The sequence below is a fragment of the Callithrix jacchus genome, chromosome 3 (assembly GCF_049354715.1).
Source record: "Callithrix jacchus isolate 240 chromosome 3, calJac240_pri, whole genome shotgun sequence".
In the NCBI taxonomy this organism is placed as follows: Eukaryota; Metazoa; Chordata; class Mammalia; order Primates; family Cebidae; genus Callithrix; species Callithrix jacchus.
This window is the reverse complement of record NC_133504.1, coordinates 32033945-32054987: the sequence shown is the minus strand read 5'-3', so window position 1 is coordinate 32054987 and position 21043 is coordinate 32033945. Positions and strand designations below refer to the sequence as shown.

General features: G+C 35.4%; 1 protein-coding gene across 14 annotated transcripts in view; it reads right to left on the bottom strand.

Annotated features, from left to right (window-relative positions):
- The window catches only part of MARCHF1 (membrane associated ring-CH-type finger 1), a 933735-nt gene that overhangs the window by 254684 nt on the left and 658008 nt on the right, over positions 1–21043 (bottom strand). For 2 of the 14 annotated variants that reach the window (XM_008992513.6, XM_035292740.3), the window contains exon 1: positions 1494–1538. The exons of the other annotated variants lie outside the window; for them this stretch is intronic. The gene's annotated coding sequence lies outside the window, so the exon portion shown is untranslated. Of the gene's footprint in view, positions 1–1493; positions 1539–21043 lie in introns of those variants that run through there. 14 annotated transcript variants of the gene reach the window in all.

The following is a 21043-nucleotide window of genomic DNA, read 5'->3' as shown; positions in this document are numbered from 1 at the left end:
GGACTGCAGAATGAGAGCTGAGGCACTGGCTTTTGAAGAAACTACCCATCCTTTGCTTTTTGCTTTTTTTTTTGAGACAAAGTTTTACTCTTGTCGTTCAGGCTGGAGTGTAATGGTGTGATCTTAGCTCACTGCACCCTCTGCCTCCTGGATTCAAGTGATTATCCTGCCTCAGCCTCCCTAGTAGCTGGGACTACAGGTGCCCATCACCCGCCCAGCTAATTTTTGTATTTCTAGTAGAGACAGGGTTTCACTGTGAAGACCAGGCTGATCTTGACTCTGGGCATCAAGTGATCCGCCTGCCTTGGCCTCCCAAAGTGCTGGAATTACTGGCGTGAGCCACTGCAACTGGCTCGCCTTTGTTTACAAAATCAAACATATTCACCCAGGCATTTCTCCCTCCCTCCCTTGAGCTTACATAACTTTTCCAACTTAACATTACACCTTCAATTTGTTTCCTTCCCCTGATTTCTTTTAATTACCTATGAACAAATTAGGTTTCATGTCCAACAAAGACTCTTCATTGTACCCTGCTCACTTCTCTCTCTCATCATTTCTAAACTTTGGGTAAGCATTCCATGTATTTTGCTCACATAGCCCACTAGTCCATAATAGCTTCCCAGCCACCTTTGCCCTTATTACAATACTAGAATTGTCTTTCCTTCAAGTGCCAAGATCCCTCAAACTGCTCCAACAATAACTGTTTCTGAGACCTTTTCTTGCTGGATTCAAGAGGGAAAAAGAAATAGATCTGGTGCTTAAGCCATAATGTCACCATTTTAATAATATTAAAATACTTCCTTTCACTTGATGCTTCATAAATGTATCAATGAACATAATTTTTACTTTTTAATTCTTGCAATTGCCACCAAGGCCGTTAGATTAACAATATATTGTTATGACATTACAATTTAAATGTCTCATAAAGTCTGTCACAAAGGAAATTTCTCTTTACATTCATTTCAGAGTCTTTTGAGAGAAAAATCACAATAGCAAAATATAAAGGAAATAAAAGCTACTTTTTAAAAAACAGAATATTTAGGATTGAAGAACTGGTCATCTTAATTTTGTTTCAATGGATTATAAATATAATTCATGTTTGTTATGTTGCTTTTTCTGAGTAACATATCCCACATAGAATCTATGCAGATATCTCCTTATGTTCAACAAATACTTGCTTATCTTCATAATCCAATATTTGCAATTCATATTTAATATTCTATATCTGTAAATTTGAATTGTATATATATATAATTCTTTTATGGTACCATAACTAAATCTCCATCATATGTACAGCTAAATCCTAACTACTTAATTGGTATCATCTTCTGAAGCACATGGTAGGCAATTAAAACATTTGAATAACTATTTTAACTGAAGAGTAAAAACGTAATCAGTCAATCCTGATTTAGATGTAATTTTCTATATATGGAAATTAGAATTAAACATTAAGAACTACAGCACTTAAAAACTACATATTGCAATGTACTTACTGGTATTGCACAAGGTGGTTGTCAGTTTTAAGGGAAGGTTAGACTAGGCACCCAGAGAGGAAATAAAACCTGTTGGAGGAAGTGTGAAGCAGTGAAAAAGCACCGGCCTGGGAACCAGCAGCACCAAGCTCTGAACAGATCCTGGCTCTATTGCTTTGTAACCTTTTGACCTTAAGCACAGAAAAGTACTGAAATTTCTCTGTCTCCTCTCTAAAGTGAATCCTCCTTTCCAGAGTCCTTGGAGGACTGAATGCAGTGGTGGATATAAACAACTTAACTCAGTGTCTGACATATAGCAGATGTTAAATAACTTTCAGTTTCTCTCTTTATATATACCCAACCAATTATTTTTCATGTTAAAATGGAATAAAAAATGTTATTCCTAAATGAAAAGTAGAAATAAACAGGCAAAAATGTCATCTCACTCTAGAGATGCAAGTTGCCATGGTAATGCAAATATCATCCTACTATTCTCTCTAGTTAGGTAGTAACAGGAATATATTTTACCTACTGAAAACAGCATTTAGAAAAGTTTCAGCATTACTAGCATTGGTGGATTTTTATAAAATCACTTGTTGGGAACTGGATCCAGCCCAAGGCCTATAATTCTCTTCTGCTGGAAAGAAAAGATAGGGCCTTAAAAGAAGGATTTCTCAAAATTGTGAGAGATTTTTCTTACTCTTTCTTGAAACACTAATCAGGATATTTCCTGACTTCAAAGATAAGTTTCATTTTCATGATATATTGAAAGAAGAGGGTAAAAAGTGTTTGGTCCATACTATTAAGTTCAATATTATATTTTCTTTCTAAGTAATTTTTGAAATAAATGTGTCACTTATGCAAACTGTTGAGAACTGTCTCTGTGAGGGAACTGCTAAAGGACAACCATCTGTACTACATTTTAATCACCAATAAATTGAGTAGCAGATGTGGAACAAAGAACTGTGATTCAGACTGACATCAGTGTATGAGATGTGTATTTCCTTCCCCTGTTTTGAGGATTACTGAAAATATATATCTTCCCTACACACTCTATATTTTCCTGTCAATATAATCCCTCTTAGCTGAATTCTCATTTTATTTTCTAAAATATTGCTAGTTTCTGAAAGAATTACTTGAACAAGTATATAATTTTTAACTGTGCCTTTTCATAATAAAAATCTGATGGTTTTGCAAAATTCCTAACACTAAATAATACACTTGTATTAGCAAATAAAAAAGCATAACACAAACTTATTAAATAATAGAACAGTAAGTCTGTAAAAACTTACAAACAAATGCACAAGCACACATATATGAGCATAGATAAGACCAGAAAGTGTGTAACAACATTCACAGTGGCTGAAATTGACAGTGAGGGTCATAGGAAACTTTCTTTATTTCTGCCTATTTTCTGCAATTTCCAAATTTTCTGCATTAAACGTGTATTACATCTTATGTCAAAATGTATTTTATTGTTAAAAAAGTGAATAACTATTAGTACACATTCTATACATATAATTATAAAAACATTCTGGTTTTACCTGCTGATTCTGTAGAGATGTGAGCCTCAGACTTATATGAGGTTTTTAAAAAATTTCATTGTGAAATAGAACACACGAAAATAAAATGTATATAAATATATTTTTGGATTAAAAATAATAAAACAAACATTTAAAAATCCCCCACCAAAATTGAGAAATAGAACAACAAATCAGTACTTGGAATAATGCCTCCCCATCTTGTTCTATTTCCAATCTGTATCTATTTTCCTTCTATATACGTTTTAGATTCAGTTTAACATTTTTTTGGTGGGGAGAGACTGAGAGTGGTTAGGAAGCACTGAAAACCACCATAGTCTTTGAGGAGCTTAGTTTGGAGAAGGTGGGCGGTTTTGGGAGGACGCCTTGTTGGCTCTTTGGAGTGGACTGGGAGGTAGGGGAACACACAAACTCCATTTCCCCTTGCAGGCAGGACTGCAAGGCCTGGGATGGCACATTGCACAAAGAGTAGCAAAGAGTTATTTAGAGGTGGCTGTATGCATTGAGAATTTTTATCTCCAGAAAGATGAGCAGGAGAGTACCAGGCAAAGCATGGTAACAGGTTATTGTTAAAGACACTCTTCAAGACAGGATACGTATCTGCACTTAGGGGGTGCTACCGAATTGTGTTTTCCTGACATTCATATGTCAAAACCCTAATCCCAAGAGTGACATATTTGGAGATAAGGCTTTAGGGAAATAATTAAGGTTAAATTAGATCATAGGTATGGAAACCTGATCCAACAGGATCAGTGCCTTATAAAAAGAGAAAGAGAGAAATGTCTCTCTCTCTCTTCTCTCCGGCATACAGAGGAAGAGCCATTTGAGGATAAAGCAAGAAGACAACTGTCTAAAAGCCAGGAAGAGAACCTTTATCAGAAAACAACGGTGCCAGAACCCTGATTTTAGATTGTGTAGTGTTTAGAAAAGGAACACAAATTATTTTTGTTTAAGCTACCCAACTGATGGTATTTTGTTATGGAAGTCTTAGCAGACTAACACAAAGAACATTATCAACATAATGTCACTTTAAATTTGATTCTTATTTTGAAGGGTTTTTGCAGACCCAGGTTAAATTTACAAGTTTTCAAGGCAAATTTATTCTCTCCATTCAGTGCCAAATTCTAATCGAGCAATTTCATTCCCAAGTCATACTTACACTCAAGTTAGAGCATTCTGGGAAAGAGAAGCAATTGCTGAGTAGCCTCTCCCATCTTGAACAGACAGAGAAAATGAAAGAGTTGAAAAATAGAAATGAAAGTAAGAAAATACAGTACGGTGGATGGAATATTCAGTGAAACAAAGAAAGAGAGTGACAGCAAGGAGAGAGAGAGTTCTAAAAGAACATAACAAGGGAATGGAAAAAAGCCTATAAAAAGTAGTACAAAGAGTCGTCACATCCCTAAGAGCAGAAGTAATGGTATATATTGAGCTATGGGAAGGAAAGGGAGACAAGTTGCTTATAAACAACTTCTAGTGCCTGCCCGGCACTGTCTATGCGTATTTACAGTGTTATCTCATTTAGTCTTCTCAGTGGTGTTATCAGGTAGGTATTTTGGCCTTCACAATTGTCCACTACTTGATGCTTTCTGAATCTAAAGCTTCACTATTAAAAATTATAATGACTAGCCACACATGGCTATTTAAATTTATATGAATAAAAATTAAGTAAAATAAAATTTAGTTTAGAAAAATTTAGTTTCTTATTTGTACTAGCTACATTTCAATTGTTCAATAGCTGCATGTGGCTAGCAGCTCCCTATTTGCTTAGAGCAGACTGAGAGCATTTTCACTATCACAGATACTCTACCTTCATCTAAAGTGGTTCTTCAAAGAAATTCTTAATAAATAAATTTTTTATAATTCAGGCAAGGCATTGTATCTAGATGTCTCTCAATTTTCAAGTTTTATGCACAGAAGAATGTACATATTACAGCAAGCTTGCAAAAAGTGTTTAGCATACCATTTAAAAAGTTAATATAATGTCTTAAAATACTTGAAAGGCATGAATAATTTAAATAAATTTAAATTTTTTTGCTAAAAAAGTCACGTGCGAACTAACATATAAAAAGGCATATAAGGGCTGGGTGCAGTGGCTCACGCCTATAATCTCAGCAATTTGGGAGGCTGAGGCGGGTGGATCACGAGGTCAAGAGATCGAGACCATCCTGGTCAGCAAGGTGAAACCCCGTCTCTACTAAAAATACAAAAAAAAAAAAAAAAAAAAATTAGCTGGGCGTGGTGGTGCGCACCTGTAGTCCCAGCTACTTGGGAGGCTGAGGCAGGAGAATTGCTTGAACCCAGAAGGCGGAGGTTGAAGTGAGCCGAGATCATGCCACTGCACTCCAGTCTGGGTAACAGCAGGAAAACTCCATCTCAAAAAAAAAAAAAAAAAAAAAAAAAAGGCATATAAGCTTAAGTCATGTGAGACAATAAAAAATAAATATACACATATATACACCTACAAATATTTGACAGTTCTCAACCAGATTCTGGAGAAAACATAATTTCTTCAAAACATATGCTATCCTTATAGGGCTTAAATATTAGACAGTAACCATTATTTGTTTCTTTAATGATGAAGAATTCAATAAAGACATGTGATATATCCAGTAATAGGATTTCTCGGTCAAATGGTCCAGACTGCTTTCCACAATAACTGAACTAATTCATACATACCCAAAAGAAAACAAATAATTCAACCAGAAAGACTCATGCACTCCTATGTTCATCACAGCACTATTTACCATAGCAAAGACATGGAATCAACCTAGCTGCCCATAAGTGGTGGACTAGATAAAGCAAATGTGGTACATATACCCCATGGAATAGTATGCAACCATAAAAAGAATGAAATAATGTTCTTTGCAGTAATATGTATGCAGCTGGAGGTCATGATGCTAAGTGAATTAATGCAGGAACAGAAAACCAAATACTGCATTTTCTCATGTATAAGTAGAAGCTAAACAATGAGTACTCATAGACATAATAGATGGCAACAATAGAAACCGGGAACTACTAGGGTTGGGAACAAGGGGTTTAAAACTAGCTCTTGGTTACTATGCCCAATATCAGGGTGATGGGATTATCCATACACCAAGTTTCAGCATCGCACAGTATACTCAAACCCCTACATGTACCCCTTGAATCTAAAATAAAAATCAGAAAAAGGAAATGTAATAGTTTTAACCTGAATTTTGTATTGTTTTTATTCTAAACATTTAATTTTATATTATTAATTATAATCAGTATTTCCCTCATTTAAGTGGCACATTTATCCTTTTTGCTTGGCTACTTCATGCTATTAAAATATCTAATGCATAATGCCAAACAGTATTTTCTTTTTACTATATTAAATCAAAGTTAATAGCTTTTAAGGGTTAAAGTAGCTCCTTCCCATCTCCTCTCTGTATATTTAAACACAGAGAATTCTGATGGCAATAAAAAGATACATAAACATAATTGTACACTATACTCTATGATGAAATATATTTGACTTCCTTTTCACTCTATTTAAGCAATAAGCAACAAAGTATTATTTCGTACAGAGGCTTTAGAAAATTATTATGTCACACTTTACTTTTCAAACTTATTGTTCAAAAAGAAGGTCTTCAGAATATACAGAACATCAAGAATCATTACAAGAGGAAATTGTAAACCTTTTAAAGGGAAAAACCATTGTAAAATTCCATCAGGGGAAAGATACTGGGCAAGATGTTCTTAGCGTCTGTAGACTCCAGGGAACGAGGCCAACTCTCACATCAGCAAATAAATAGATAATAACTGAGAAGTTCAAGGTGTCTCTAAAATCAATTATTTTCTTCTTAAATCCTGTCGACTATCTTAAATCCTGTAGACTACCATGAACTGAAATACTCATGGGGAAGAACTCCAAGTACTAAATCTCTTCATGTCTATAACTGGCATTCACAGAAAACTGTCTCCAACTTGAACATTCTTTCTTTTGGCAATTCTTAAAGAATTTGTGATGCCATCATGATAGCACTTGGGAATTGGAGGAAGAAGAAAGACTGCACTTTGTTGATTAACGACACCATTCCTCTACCCATACAAACTCAAAACTGTGTATTTTAGCTATTCTTTTTACTGATACCTTATAAAGGATGAATCCTAAATGTTGTTTTTAGTTACAGAAAATCCATAAATTTATGATCATAGGAGGATCTCAAATATACTGTTATAAATCATCCAAAAGCCAATATAAGGACAGACTATAATATTTTATGCACCAGTTCTTTAAAAAATATTATCCCTAGACATCTACCTACACGTTTTCTGAAATTCTTTAAGTAAACACTGATTTTGGTTCTATTTAGAAGACTCTATGTCTAAATACTCTGAATTGTGCTATGGAAATACTTTGAATTCCATACAGTGATTTGTTTTTAACTCTACTTTTATTAAGGTATATCATAACATCAATAATGTGTTCTGATCTTAAGTATAAAGTAAAATGAAATTTTACATTCCTACATACCATCTGTGCACCCAGATTAAAATGTGCAACATTTTCCCCACCCTCATATGACTCTATTTCCCCTTCCCAGTCAATTCCTCTTCCTAAGAAGTAACTACTAGTGAGACTTCCATCATCTTCCATTAATTTTGCTTGTTTTAAAATTTGATACAAATAGAATAGCAAAAACATACTTTTTGTATCTGGCTTGTTTCATGAAACCTGAAGTTTTGCCTTTCATCCATGTTGTCTCATGTATAATTTCTTTGTAACATTTCTAGTTAGTATTGAGTATATTGCTTATTAGCTGGGGTATTTATTTTTTTTCACCCAAGAGAGAAATTTTTACTTTTAAAATTTCAGTTGTTAGGTGGAAGGAGTGCTCAATGCTGCTTAGACCTCTGATTCAGGAAATCTCTGACTTACAGATTTGACAATTCTATTTCAGGCAATAAAAATTTTTTTTTAAATAAAAAATTCAGGTTGAAGCACCAATGTTAGTTGTTTGCAGAGTTTCGATAGACTTCTCATTCAATTCAGCATGTTACCTTCAAGTTTCTCTGAACTTTTCCCCTGAATCTTTCCCTAGGAAAGTTAAGAATGCCACCATTCTTAGTGGTGACATTCTTAGTAGGAGAAATGCACCCTCAACATGCCGGGGTCTATACGGTATCAAAGCTATGACACACTGTGGCTCTATCTGTTTTTTCCCCCACTAAACCAAAAAGTTGGGCCTATATATTTTTTCACTTTAAATTGCTAATGTGGATATCTTTACTAGGTACAAAGTAGACACTCATAAATATTAAAGTGATATGGTAATAAAAGTCAAACATATTTCAAAAGACTATAATTTACTTCTTTTATAATTTTAATTAATTAATATGTTGAAATGCTGTATTTTTAGATTACTATGGCTATTTGTGTATTTTACAAAAGTAAACATTTCCTTTTGAATCATCAAACAGCTTTTGTTTTAACGTCAGTGTTTTTTTTACAGAAGAATTTTTAAGAGGTTTTCTGTATCAGAGAGAAAATATATGAAATCGGAAAGCAAAGGTCACTTTGAACGTACATTAGACATGTTCAATTCTTGGGAGAAAATTGTTGACCAAAATTTCACTTGATTGGCCCAGGGCTTGTACTCTATAACTTTGCACATATTGCTACCAGGGTCTTGTTGCATTTATAAAAGAAAGATAGATAACACGATGTTGTTCTCTTCTGTGGTGAGAATGCTAAGCATAGATCAGTCAAAGGTATCTAGGTGCTTTATTTTAATTACAGTCAATGTTATGTAATAGTCATTATCCTGATCATTCTAATAGTGATTTAGAACTTTTCTTTCACATAGCAGAAATGACTTCTGATGGCACACTCAAGTGATAAAGGACATACTCATTCACAGACTCACCCTTATCAAACCTCATCTTAAAGTATTTCTTCTGACTCCCTATACATTTAAATCTGTTGAATTCTTGCTAAAATACACTGGTTGAAATTTCTGGAAGGAGTAGTTCACATGGTCATATACATCATTGGGAAGTTATTTGTGATTACTTTAAAATAATATTGTCTCAATGTAAAACATATTATTATTTTGAGGCAGAGTTTCACTCTTTTTGCCCAGGCTGGAGTGTAGTGGCTTGATCTTGGCTCACTGCTGCTTCCACCTCCCAGGTTCAAGTGATGCTGCTGCCTCAGCCTCTTGAGTAGCTGGGATTACAGGTACACGCCACCATGCCCGGCTAATTTTGTATTTTTAGTAAAGACAGGGTTTCGCCATATTGGCAAGGCTGGTCTTGAACTCCTGACCTCAGATGATCTGCCCACCTTGGCCTCCCAAAGTGCTGGGATTACAGGCATGAGCCACTGCCCGGCTGTAAAACATATTATTAAAGAGTAGACTAATTCACTATACTAAATCCATAGATATCTTCAAACTTTACATTTTAATTAAATGCTTTAGCTTTGCAAGTATATTTTCTTTCATGTAATATTATGTACATAGCTCAAGCATAGTGCCCACTTGAGATATGACATTGATAGAAAAGGTAGTAGGGATTTTACCTAGAGCTGAAATCCATTATTTTTTTCTTCTCATTGTAATGGTCTTTTGCATCTTTTTATTTCAATTCCATGTGGATTTGGAGAGAAAAAAAATTAACAAAATACAGTGTTTGATCCCAATAGCAAGTCAAGAGTATACCTTGGCAAAATATTTCTACATAGGTATATTCTTAAAGTTACACAAATATAACCCCCATCTCAGAAGAACTCCTTGAAATCACTTGTAAACCAAGCGCTGAATTTGACTTCTGCAGCTGAAACAACAGCTGCTTCAAGAAGCTTGCTTCTTAAGACATGTGACATGGCAGGCTTGTTTTTATTTATTTATTTTTCTCAGTATACCCTTTCTTTTCTAAACAACGGAATGTTTGTTTCACTCTTGACTGAGAAAAAATAATTCTTGAGAAGCAGCTCTTGAGTCAAAAAGATCACAGTGAAATGATCTGTCTAAAGAACTGTCATTATGGAACTACCACAAGACTACTCACAGACATCTTCACTTGCTAATAAAACCATATTTCCACAAGTCTCTCATATTTTCACAATAAGCAGCCACCATCTAGAGATACGGTTCATTTTTAGAACAAAATACATAAACTTTTAAAAAGCAAGAACATCGGGCCGGGAGCAGTGGCTCAAGCCTGTAATCCCAGCACTTTGGGAGGCCGAGGCGGGTGGATCACGAGGTCAACAGATCGAGACCATCCTGGTCAACATGGTGAAACCCCATCTCTACTAAAAATACAAAAAATTAGCTGGGCATGGTGGCGCGTGCCTGTAATCCCAGCTACTCAGGAGGCTGAGGCAGGAGAATTGCCTGAACCCAGGAGGCAGAGGTTGTGGTGAGCCGAGATTGCGCCATTGCACTCCAGCCTGGGTAACAAGAGTGAAACTCCGTCTCAAAAAAAAAAAAACAAAAGCAAGAACATCAAATACATCCATTTTTGAGCCACATCCAATTTCCTACAGCACCGGCTTTCTAAGTGTAATTCTCAAACCAGCATTAATACCTACATCTGGGAACTTCACATAAATGCAGATTCCCAGGCTCCATCCCAGACGTCCTCAAAGGCTATTGGGCTGGGGACAAGTGATACTTTTAACAAACTCACCGAGGGATTCTGATGTACGTGAAAGTTTGTAAACCATTGTTCGATAGAAATGTTGAACTACAAGAATATGAAAATATGTGGAAGAAGTGTCAGTGGTCAAAAGTAAACCCTATATTAAGCAGAATCACTAGACTAAATCAATGGATTTAAAAGTTTCCTGTTTGTCACCTCTGTGAGACCAATGAAGGACCAAATACAAGAAGTTTTATCTCTGAGAGACCTAAAGCTGTAATGAAACGACATTCCCTGCAAAACTGAATCAATCATCCATAGTTTAGAGAGCCAAAATGTGCGCTAATGCCTACTAGTGGGAACATTAAAATCATAAAATTGTAGGAATGACTTCACTTGCACCTCACAATTTTTCAAGACATTCCCTTTTAGACGTCTCTCTATCCACGTGTACAATTACCATTGTTCTTAGTCTCCGGTGATTTACATTCCTCACGTAAAAAAACAGAACCCTTTAAAAAATTTCAATGATTACAATCTTGAAATGAGACTATAATAAAGTTATGCATTTCTAAGATGCTTTTAAGTAGTTTATATTTTTCACCTTTGGATAATGGCTCAGATATATTAGTTACCTGCATAATCCATGAAGGCAAGACAGAATTCTGTACATATGATACATATACATATGTACCCACATGTTTTAGGATTTAACAAATTTATAGTCAATACAAGATTTAAAAATGAGTTTTAAAATACATGAATGCAAAAAACTTTAAACTCAAAACCAAAGTGGTAGCAAAACAAAATTTGCCATGACACTTTTGAACCCCAAGCATTAAATTTAGCTTTTTCTACTGCACAGAAGTGGCAGCATGAAAAATAACAAGTGTTAAACGTTAAATTTCAATTGGATTTTCCTAAATGAAAGTAAACACATGAGAACATCAGGCTCCAAAGATATCCATTAGGCTCCAAATTTTTCTTATGTTTTAGAAGACACAGATTTGAAGTCATGTTACCACATTGCCACTTTTAAAATGCAGATGTTGATGTGTTCCATGCCACCACATTAGTTGCTGTGACATGACAAAATAATAACGATCAGTGGTGTGGATTTAAATGGTCACAATATCTACACAAACAGTAGCCTCAGCTGCAGAATCCCCTCTCCCCTTGTTCTTGTTCTTCTCTTACCTTGCCAAAATACTCTACCTCAATTTTTGGGGGGTGAGGACTCAAGGATTCTTCTTCTTTTGTCAACACATTAGACATTTTGATTCTCCAGAGATCCTAATTCTAGTTTCAATTCTATCCACTATCTCAGGAAAGATGTCCTCTACACTTGGATCTTCCTGTTCTTTGGAGGATTCTTAGATTTTCTTTTGGTGCATGTACTAAGCTTATCAAGGAGGAGTTCTGCTCTTACTAGGTGCAGGCCTGAAGCATGAAGATGCAGGTTTAATTTAGAAGTTTCACAATAAGAACTCAATTGTTGAGAAATAAACATGCTGTTTTCTCCCAAGCAGCATTATAAGCAGTACAATCAATGTGCTAATCACCATCTGTCTGATGCCCCTCTTTTATTTCTCAGTTGGTTCTACATTCTGGATAAGAGGGATTAATGAGAGGAATGGGAGCACGATTAGGAACCCTCATAAATCTCAAACAGGGAAACAAATTCAAACTGAACATTGAAGGAAAGGCTCATCTCCAGGACTGTCATCTCAGAGCCAATCCCTTTCTTTCCACCCAACTTCTTTTCTTTTCTTGTTAATTGCAGGAATCTTACCCTTTCGGATAAATTACTTCCCTCCCACCCTAGCCATGTGGCTTCAGTGGGGGCTGCTAATACTGGTAGTACCTATCTCTCACCTTGGCCAATGGGGGTTAAGCAAACCATGCTGTGACAACTGACATCCTTTCTCAAAAATATGTTAGTGGGGAGGGGTTTACTTTCAGATGAAAAAGCTGTGAAAATATGAATGGCTGGTCACCACTTTCCAAGCTTAAGGAGAAAAAGAAACTTGCAGGCAAGAAAAAGAGATGGGAAAAGCATCCTGATGGCATCCAGTCGCAGCTACTCTTATCCCCAGGTACAAAGTTTCCCTTCTCACTTTTATGGACCAATAAACCTGCTGACCTTGGTCCAAAACTGTGATCACTCATGATAGAAAAAAAAATTCCTGACTAATGAAACATTGCTCAACCAACTACATTCCAGATGGACTAGAGAGATAAACATAAAAAAAAATGTACTACAAAATGTAGCAGAAAGAAAAAAAATGTATACTTAACAAATCCTAGGATCAAAGAAAAATTTCTAAGCTTAAAATTAAAGATGTGACAAAATAGTATCAGATAAAATATGCAAAATAAATAGCAGAAACTTCAGTTTGTCAAAAATCCTAAACAAAATAACAACTGGATAAAAACATAGCATAATATTTACTGAAGTTTTCACAAAGGGGTTACTTTGTTAAATGCTTATAAAATTGGTGAAGAAGAGCACAAAAGTCTCCAGTAGTAAAATGGGTAAATGCATAAACAATTTACTATGAGAAAAGATAAGTGGCTAAAACCATTTTAAAAATGTATCACTGATAAAAAGAAATGCAAAATGAATTATAACCTTTGGTCAAATGTTTATATACTGTGTATATAGACATACACTTGAAATTAGTATTCATACTCTTTCTACAAGTATGTAAACTACTATTTTGGAAGCAACTTACTACTAAATACAAGAGGCTTTTCCAATCTTCATCATGTTTATTGTCTTATAATTTTATTTGTAGAAATTTAGTTTAAGAAAAGTCAGAATTACCAGAATAATTCATATGCCCAAATATGTCTGTAGAAGTGATAAACTAGAGGTAATTCAAATATATTTAAAAAGGGCATTGTTAAATAAAATTTGGCACATCCATTTAATAAATATGTTTTGCTGTTAAAATAATTCTAACAAAAATTTATGATGAACTTATAAAAACGTTTGTTTCAATGTCAAGAAGGAAAGTATAATACGCCACATACACAATTATTTTCACTAAATAAAAATACACATATACCAAAGAGTGGAGTGAAATATACTCCCAAATACAGTGGTACATAATTAACTCTGGGTATTAAAATCATAGGTTTTTTTGCTTGTTTTTTTCTTTTGCCTCTCATACTTTTTTCTGTTTTCTCCAAGAACTGTTAATTACTTTTATCATAAAATTGTTATATGTAAAGGTTTACCCCTTTGCTAACAGTATTTTTTACTTTGCTAACAGTATTTTTTTAGACTTGCTTCTGAATTACAGAATTAGCTCTTTCGTGATTGGTCACAGCTCTCTGGGTAATCATCGTACAAATCAGTTCTTACTTTGTGTTCTCTTGCCTCACTCCTACACACATATCATGCCCTGCCACCTTTCTGTTGTGCTATTTTGTGAAACAATATTTTGAGAGAAAACAATTACTTACATGCAGATACTAAGTGACAGTAGATTATCTCCAACTAGGAAATGTAATTGCAACAAAACCACCAGCTAACCAAAACCCAATAATAACTTCTGCTCCCATCAAATGAAATGTCCATTTCACTAATCACATGCTGTCTGAAACATCCCTTCTCCATGGTAACTACCTGGCTTTCCTAGATAAGCATTTCTGATTCAAGTACCCAATTGGCAGGCCGGCCCCAGCTTGACCTAGTTTAGTGAAAGTTCTGCAGCCTGAATTTGATATGGCACTGCTAAAATAAAATTTGAAATGTAAGTATCAATTAAGATGCCTTTTCAATGAATGTTTTTGAACCTTCATATTGGTTAACACGAGTGCTTTTTAGAATCAGAAATAGCATAGGTAAAATGAGTACAAATGAGACTTGGGTTCTAGAAATAGTAATGTAAGGGGAAGGACACATGAAAACGCATTGTATTTTATTTTTTGAGACAGCGTCTTGCTTTGTCAACCAGTCTGGAGTGCAGTGGTGCAGTCTCGGCTCACTGGAACCTCCATCTCCTGAGTAGCTGGGACTGCAGGCGCCTGTCACCATGCCCAGCTAATTTTTCTATTTTTAGTAAAGGCGGGGTTTAACCACGTTGGCCAGGCTGGTCTTGAATGACTGAGCTCAAGGGATCTGCCCGCCTCAGCCTCCCAAAGTGCTGCGATTACAGGTGTGAGCCACAGCGCCCAGCCTGGAAATGCATTTTAAGTCCAGTTGGTATTTGAGGATGAAATAAGATATATTGCTTGAGTGGTTGTCAGATGAGACTGTCTCGTCTATTTCATACAAAGCTGGGGTTTCAAACGCCAGCACCATCTCTACCACCTCATCGCAAACAGCAGGTCCTCTCTTTCCTCCTTTTGCCTCTTTCCTCACCTCTTGCATCTTTGCAATTGATTCTCAGCTTTCATTCCACCTTCCGTCTCTTATTTTATTTAATCCTACCCTGTAAAAAACAATCACCACACATTTTTCAACTTTAAAATGTTTTGCTACTGTTAGGTCAATTAATAAATATTCTCTGGGAAACTTTAAACAAGGGTGATGATTTGTGTACAACTAGCATAGCTGTGGTATATGCAAAGTGGCTTACTAATAGTAAGAAGAAAAACATTTTACCAGAATTTATCTTTACAAAGCAAGAGGTTTGAGAAAAATCCAGCCGAGACCTCAACTTCTAATCCACTCTGCTGTGACATTTGCATTTTATAATGGCATCTATAATATTTCACACTTCTATTTATTTCAAAAAGCATCTTAGTCATAAATACCATTTCTGCTCATCTCTTTGGTAAGAGAAAATTTCCACAAGAACTGAAAATGTTAAATTGCTATTTGGTCCACCCTCTTCTATTATGAAGTCTTCCATGATTTCAGAAAAAGTCAGAGGAAAAGGTCACAATTTGTATTAAAAGCCAGAACTGCATGAGGCAAATAGTATCTGCTGAGGGTATTATTGTGTGTTAAAGGTAGAATTTCTTTTGTTTACTTTCCTTTTTTATAGCATATATCGTGTATGTTTTATTCATATACATGTATTTATACATATGTATACAAGTCAAATATACACATGAATATGATATTTATGTGGCCAGCTTTGAGTCAAACTAAAAATATTTTTAAATAAAAACAAAATTTAAAATGTTAAGAATTGAGTATCATCTAAATAATGAAGAAACAGAAGAAATACTATAGATTTTTAATTTTAATGAGGTTTATTCTCTTCTACTATAATCTTTCAGATTCAGTAACTTCCACACAACTTTTTTTTTTCTGTCTTGGAATTTTTGTTGGACTGTATCCTGTAAATGGTGCTATTTGAAAAGTTCTAAGCAAATGTTATCAGATTGGGAGACACTGACAGTTTGAATTCTTGACCACCAAGATACAACCGAGAAAGACAGATACCAGGGGCCCAACGATAAACAAGCCTCTAGGATTGCCCTTGTAAATTTGAACTCTATCCTTGATATAGATAAATGAAGTTGCTGTCATACAAAATAAAGGGAAAGAGGAGAAAAATAAGGGAAGTTCAATGTATAAATCCATGGACGCCTGCACTTTGGGCTGATTTAAGTTCTTTAGCCATGTTAAGCTCGGAGTGATAATGGTATTCTCCACAATCTGTAACTCCATAATGGTTTTTAAAAATTATGAATCACAGATAAATTTTAGAATGCCCCAAAATATTCATAATTTTCCCATGATGTCTGCTTTTCCCTTTTACAAAGTAGCAAATACAAACTTCTACCTAAAAATAGTCAGATTCGACTGCTTCACTGGGACCTAAGCAAGAAAGTCTGTGGGTGAATCTACCTCTTCCTCTCTAGTCGGCCGCTTCTTGGGTTAAAAACTAGCAGTTCTTGCTAGTTGCTTCCTGAAATTCTTCCACACTTCGTTCATATGACAATAATTTCCATAATGATGTAACAAATTTTTCTAAATTTAAAATTATAATTGTTCTCATCCTAAAAGCAATCACTGAGAGTGCTGTTTAAACTTAAGAATAACTAAGTAAAATTTTGATTGTTTTATTTTTCATTTTTTTTTTGTAACTTATTTAATTTTTTTTTTTTTGAGACAGAGACTCACTCTGTTGCCAAGGCTGCTGGAGTGCAGTGGCTGATCTCAGCTCACTGCAATCTCTGCCTCTCAGTTTCAAGCGATTCTCCTGCCTCAGCCTCTTGGGTAGCTGGGACTACTGGTGCGTGCCACTACACCTGGCTAATTTTTTGTATTTTTAGTAGAGATGGGGGTTTCATCATGTTGTTCAGGATGGTCTCAATCTTCTGACCTTGTAATCCGCCCACCCTGGCCTCCCAAAGTGCTGGGATTGGAGGCGTCAGCCACCACATCCGGCCGCACAGTGTTTTTGTTTTTTTTTTTAATTTATAAATGTGGAGTGTTAATATTTTAATAAATGTCTTTAATACTTTTCTGCTAGTTTAGAATATAAATATGAATTAATGAGAATTTTAAAGAAATTTCATCCACAGTCAAGGCATCACTTTGAAGCCATTCTCCTCCATCCACCTTCTACAAAGCAGACTAAAAACCATTAAAACAGTTTGAATAAACCTGTAAGCAATAGTGACTCAGGTGCGTCCATCAATGCCATGGAGTGGCTGGTGGTGAATATTGCTGTTCTCGAGAGGTACTTGTTGCTGTTGTTAAATCTGGGTTAGCTTAAGAAATTTTACTGCAGTAAAAGGTGATCATAATGAAAACCTGTCAGTTTTTGCCTATTTTTCTAAAATCTTAGTGATAATCAGTGTGCAAAATATAAATGCAGTTTTATGTAAAACTTCCATGCTGCAAATTTTTGAACAAAATTTCTTTGAGGCAGATTAAGAAAATTGCCAAATAAAGCTACCTGCTATATTTTCTTGTTGGTGAAGGAAGAAATGTTGGCTGTGCATCTATTAAGAATAATGCATTGTACTGGTTGCTTAATCTTTATTGATTGCATTAAATAATCACAACAGAATTTGATGAGTTTTATTGGTGCTACTAATAAAAGTAAAGAGGCTCAGAGAGGAAATTCCTCCATGAGGATTACACAGCTATCTCCTACAGGGGCTAGGATTCCAACTCTTATACTCCAGGTCCCAAAACCCAATTTCTTTGCATTCTGCAAACAAACAGTGAATTTTTTTGTGCTTTTATTTTTCCAGACAGTAAGACCTTTTTCTTCAAAGGTGTCAAGAGACTTATGGATATATAAATCTTACAAGAATTTGAATAATTTTAATGTTTGTTTTATATAGATTGTATAAGACACCAGAAGACTGTAAGAGATATTACAGAAAAGTATTTCCTACTTCATTGTTAAATCATGGGAACTATCTGCTTAATAATTAATATAGAAACAGGGAAATGAACCAACCAAATGAACACAAAAATGGCATACACCTTTTTCAATAATCTGAGCTTCTTTCACTTCCCCTTTTTATGGCTGGAAAAAAGTAAATACTGTCTCCAACTAATATGTTCAAGGGAAATGCACATGTATTTACCAAGAACAAAGTAGGAAACATTGTCTCTATGAGTTGCCAGAAATGGCTTACTTCACAGCAACCATATTGCACTCAGAGTTGTCTCATTTCTACTAAATGAACAATAAAATCGCACTTCTAAAGAGAATGTCTGGAGCTTGAGCAGTAACTGTAAAATTAAGGAGACTTCAGTGGTACCAGATGTTTGTAATTACATTTAAACTGCTGGGAAGGCATTGAAAAATTGGCTGAGAAAAGGGAATAAAACCTGAGGCTGATCAATAGTCAGGAGATTACTTTTCATACAGTCCTATGTGAAGTTTTTGGCAGATCATTATCATAAATTACATTGATCTTCAAAAAAGCATTTGGAGCATATTAGGTGAGTGAAATAGTATCTCCTTGTGGTTTTTTATAAATAGCATTCAAATTCAACTAAAACTCTTTACCTTCATACATATACCCCTCTTGACTGGGTGCCCTAACAAAACATCTTTAAAACTACTACTACTAATAATCTCTTATTAGTAATACTCTTTTATAATTAATACTATAATTTTTTACAAATAGCTATTGGATATAAATAAATGTGTCAGCTAGGACTATGAATCAGGCTGTGTTCTAAGAGGCTTATGTTTATGAGATTCTGACCACAGCATTTTGAGATAAGTGGTACTATTATCTCCCTTACAGAGGGGAGCACTGAATCACGAGAGAGATGAGCAACAGCAGAGCTGGGATTTGAACCCAGAAGTCTGGTTTCCAAGCTCATGTTCAGTGATCATACTGTACAACATCTATGAAGGGTTACTGAGCAGCTTTTGGGTGTCGGACTTTGTCACATACTATCCACACAATTTCACTTCACTCCCGTCGCTGTCCCCCCTGCCTCCCCCACCCCGCCACCACCAGCAATCATCCCAATAGCTATCATAATCTTTATTTTACAAATGAGGAAAATGAGCTTCAACCTAATTTGCTTGGTGAAGGCCCACAGCCAAGAGGTGGTGAATATGGACTCTGCCTTAGATCTTTCAGACCCCAATTTTATTCAGTATCTACCATGCCCTGGTTGTGTCAGTTACTTTCTTGGCAATTTTACAAAAGTTGTATGATATCAAATGCCAGGCCATTTTGGAAACACTCATAAGATGAAAAACACTGTTAGATATGTCCATCCTAATTACATCTCACTCAAAATTACCCTAATACGAGATCTCCCCAATTTTACCACTGCTCGTTTTGGTACTCTTCAGCTCTGGTTGCTCTCCTAACCACGAGCGTGCACACACACACACACACACATCCATCATGTTTCAGATGTTTAAATAAGCACATCATCTTTCTTTGGTGTCCAATTGTTACTACACTATGTTTTTTTTGTACTATTTAATGAGATCTAGTTTCACACCATTATAAACCACATTACACAATCTGTTGTACTCAAATATATTTTCAATAGGACAGCACCCAAATTGAATGTATGTACACTCAGTTAAATAAAAAATAACATTTACATATGAATTAGGATTTGGTAGCATTCCTGTTAGGGGTTTACATATGTTTTGAAAGCCACTTAGAAAGTTATAATAAAATGATTACTTAGATATTTTAATTTGTTCAAGATTGCTTCATTTACTAATAGTTTTTTCTTCATATTTCCTTATTAAGCATGTCTTAATGTTTTCTTTTTCTATTATTTTATTTTAGGTTCCAGGGTACATGTGCCAGATGTACAGGTTTGTTAACATAGGTAAACGTGTTCCATGGTAGTTTGCTGCACCTATCAACCCATCACCTAGGTATTAAGCCCAGCATCTATTAATAAGATTCTGACCCTTGTTGATTCTGTGGCATTTTGTCCAACTTTCATGAATTCTGAAAGATATAAGGCATGTATGACATAACTCATTTTATAAAGTCGAAATTGTGGTTAGATAATTCTTTTCTGATTTCTGAATCATTTCAAAACAAGCTTATCATTCCCACATTGCATCAGATGTCCTTATCCCAAACCCAGCCTTTTACCTCTGCCTCACTCCCCAAATCCTTGCACGTATCCTCTGGAACTTCCACTCCAAAACCTGCAAAGCCCCCATATCCTCTAGCTCTTCGCAAAACATTCCTTTTCTCTAGGTTTTAATCAACCTCTCGTTCGTCTCTAAAGGACAGCAGTCTATCAAGTCGTGGTTATTTTCTCACCATCTTATGAACTTCATGGTCAAGGCAGTAAGTTGCCATTCAGCTTATTCTCTGTGAAAGTTCCCATATGGTCACTTCTCTTTTTGAAGCACATGCCATTACATTCACTGCCTTATTGTTAGCAGCACCTGACATCCTGCTCCCTTGTCATTCACTGAAGATTCTGGCATCAGACTCACAGTCTTCTTTTCTAACCCAAACCATGCTATTTATCTGTCTAATGGCAATATTCTTCTTAATGATCCATCATCAACGTGGCCTTGGTATCCCCAGTGCTCTTCTTGCCTTTTCTGCTTCAACCATCCACCCAACAGTCACAGATTGGAGTTGCCATTTTCTCTAATGACCACACTTCCAAATCCACCTCTATTATCCAGCTACATCCTACACCATTTTTAAGACACAAAACCCACCTCTATTATCCAACTACGTGCCCTACATCATTTTTAAGACATATTTATTCTTCCCAGTCCTTTGGTCTCTCTACTGTTTCCTGATGCATAAGCCTTTTGTTTACTTTACTTCACTTCTTATCAAGCTGATCATCTATGGGTTTTAACTTTAATAACAAACCTGGTGATGTCCCTGCCTCTGTTTTTCTCTTTGCATTGGGATTGTTGAACTACAAGGCTGAATGAAACCATTGTACATCTGAATTCTGTGTCTTCTTTAGAGTAGCAGAGCTCTGCTTAAAAAAGCGTTGTAACAAGTAAGATTTATTAAATC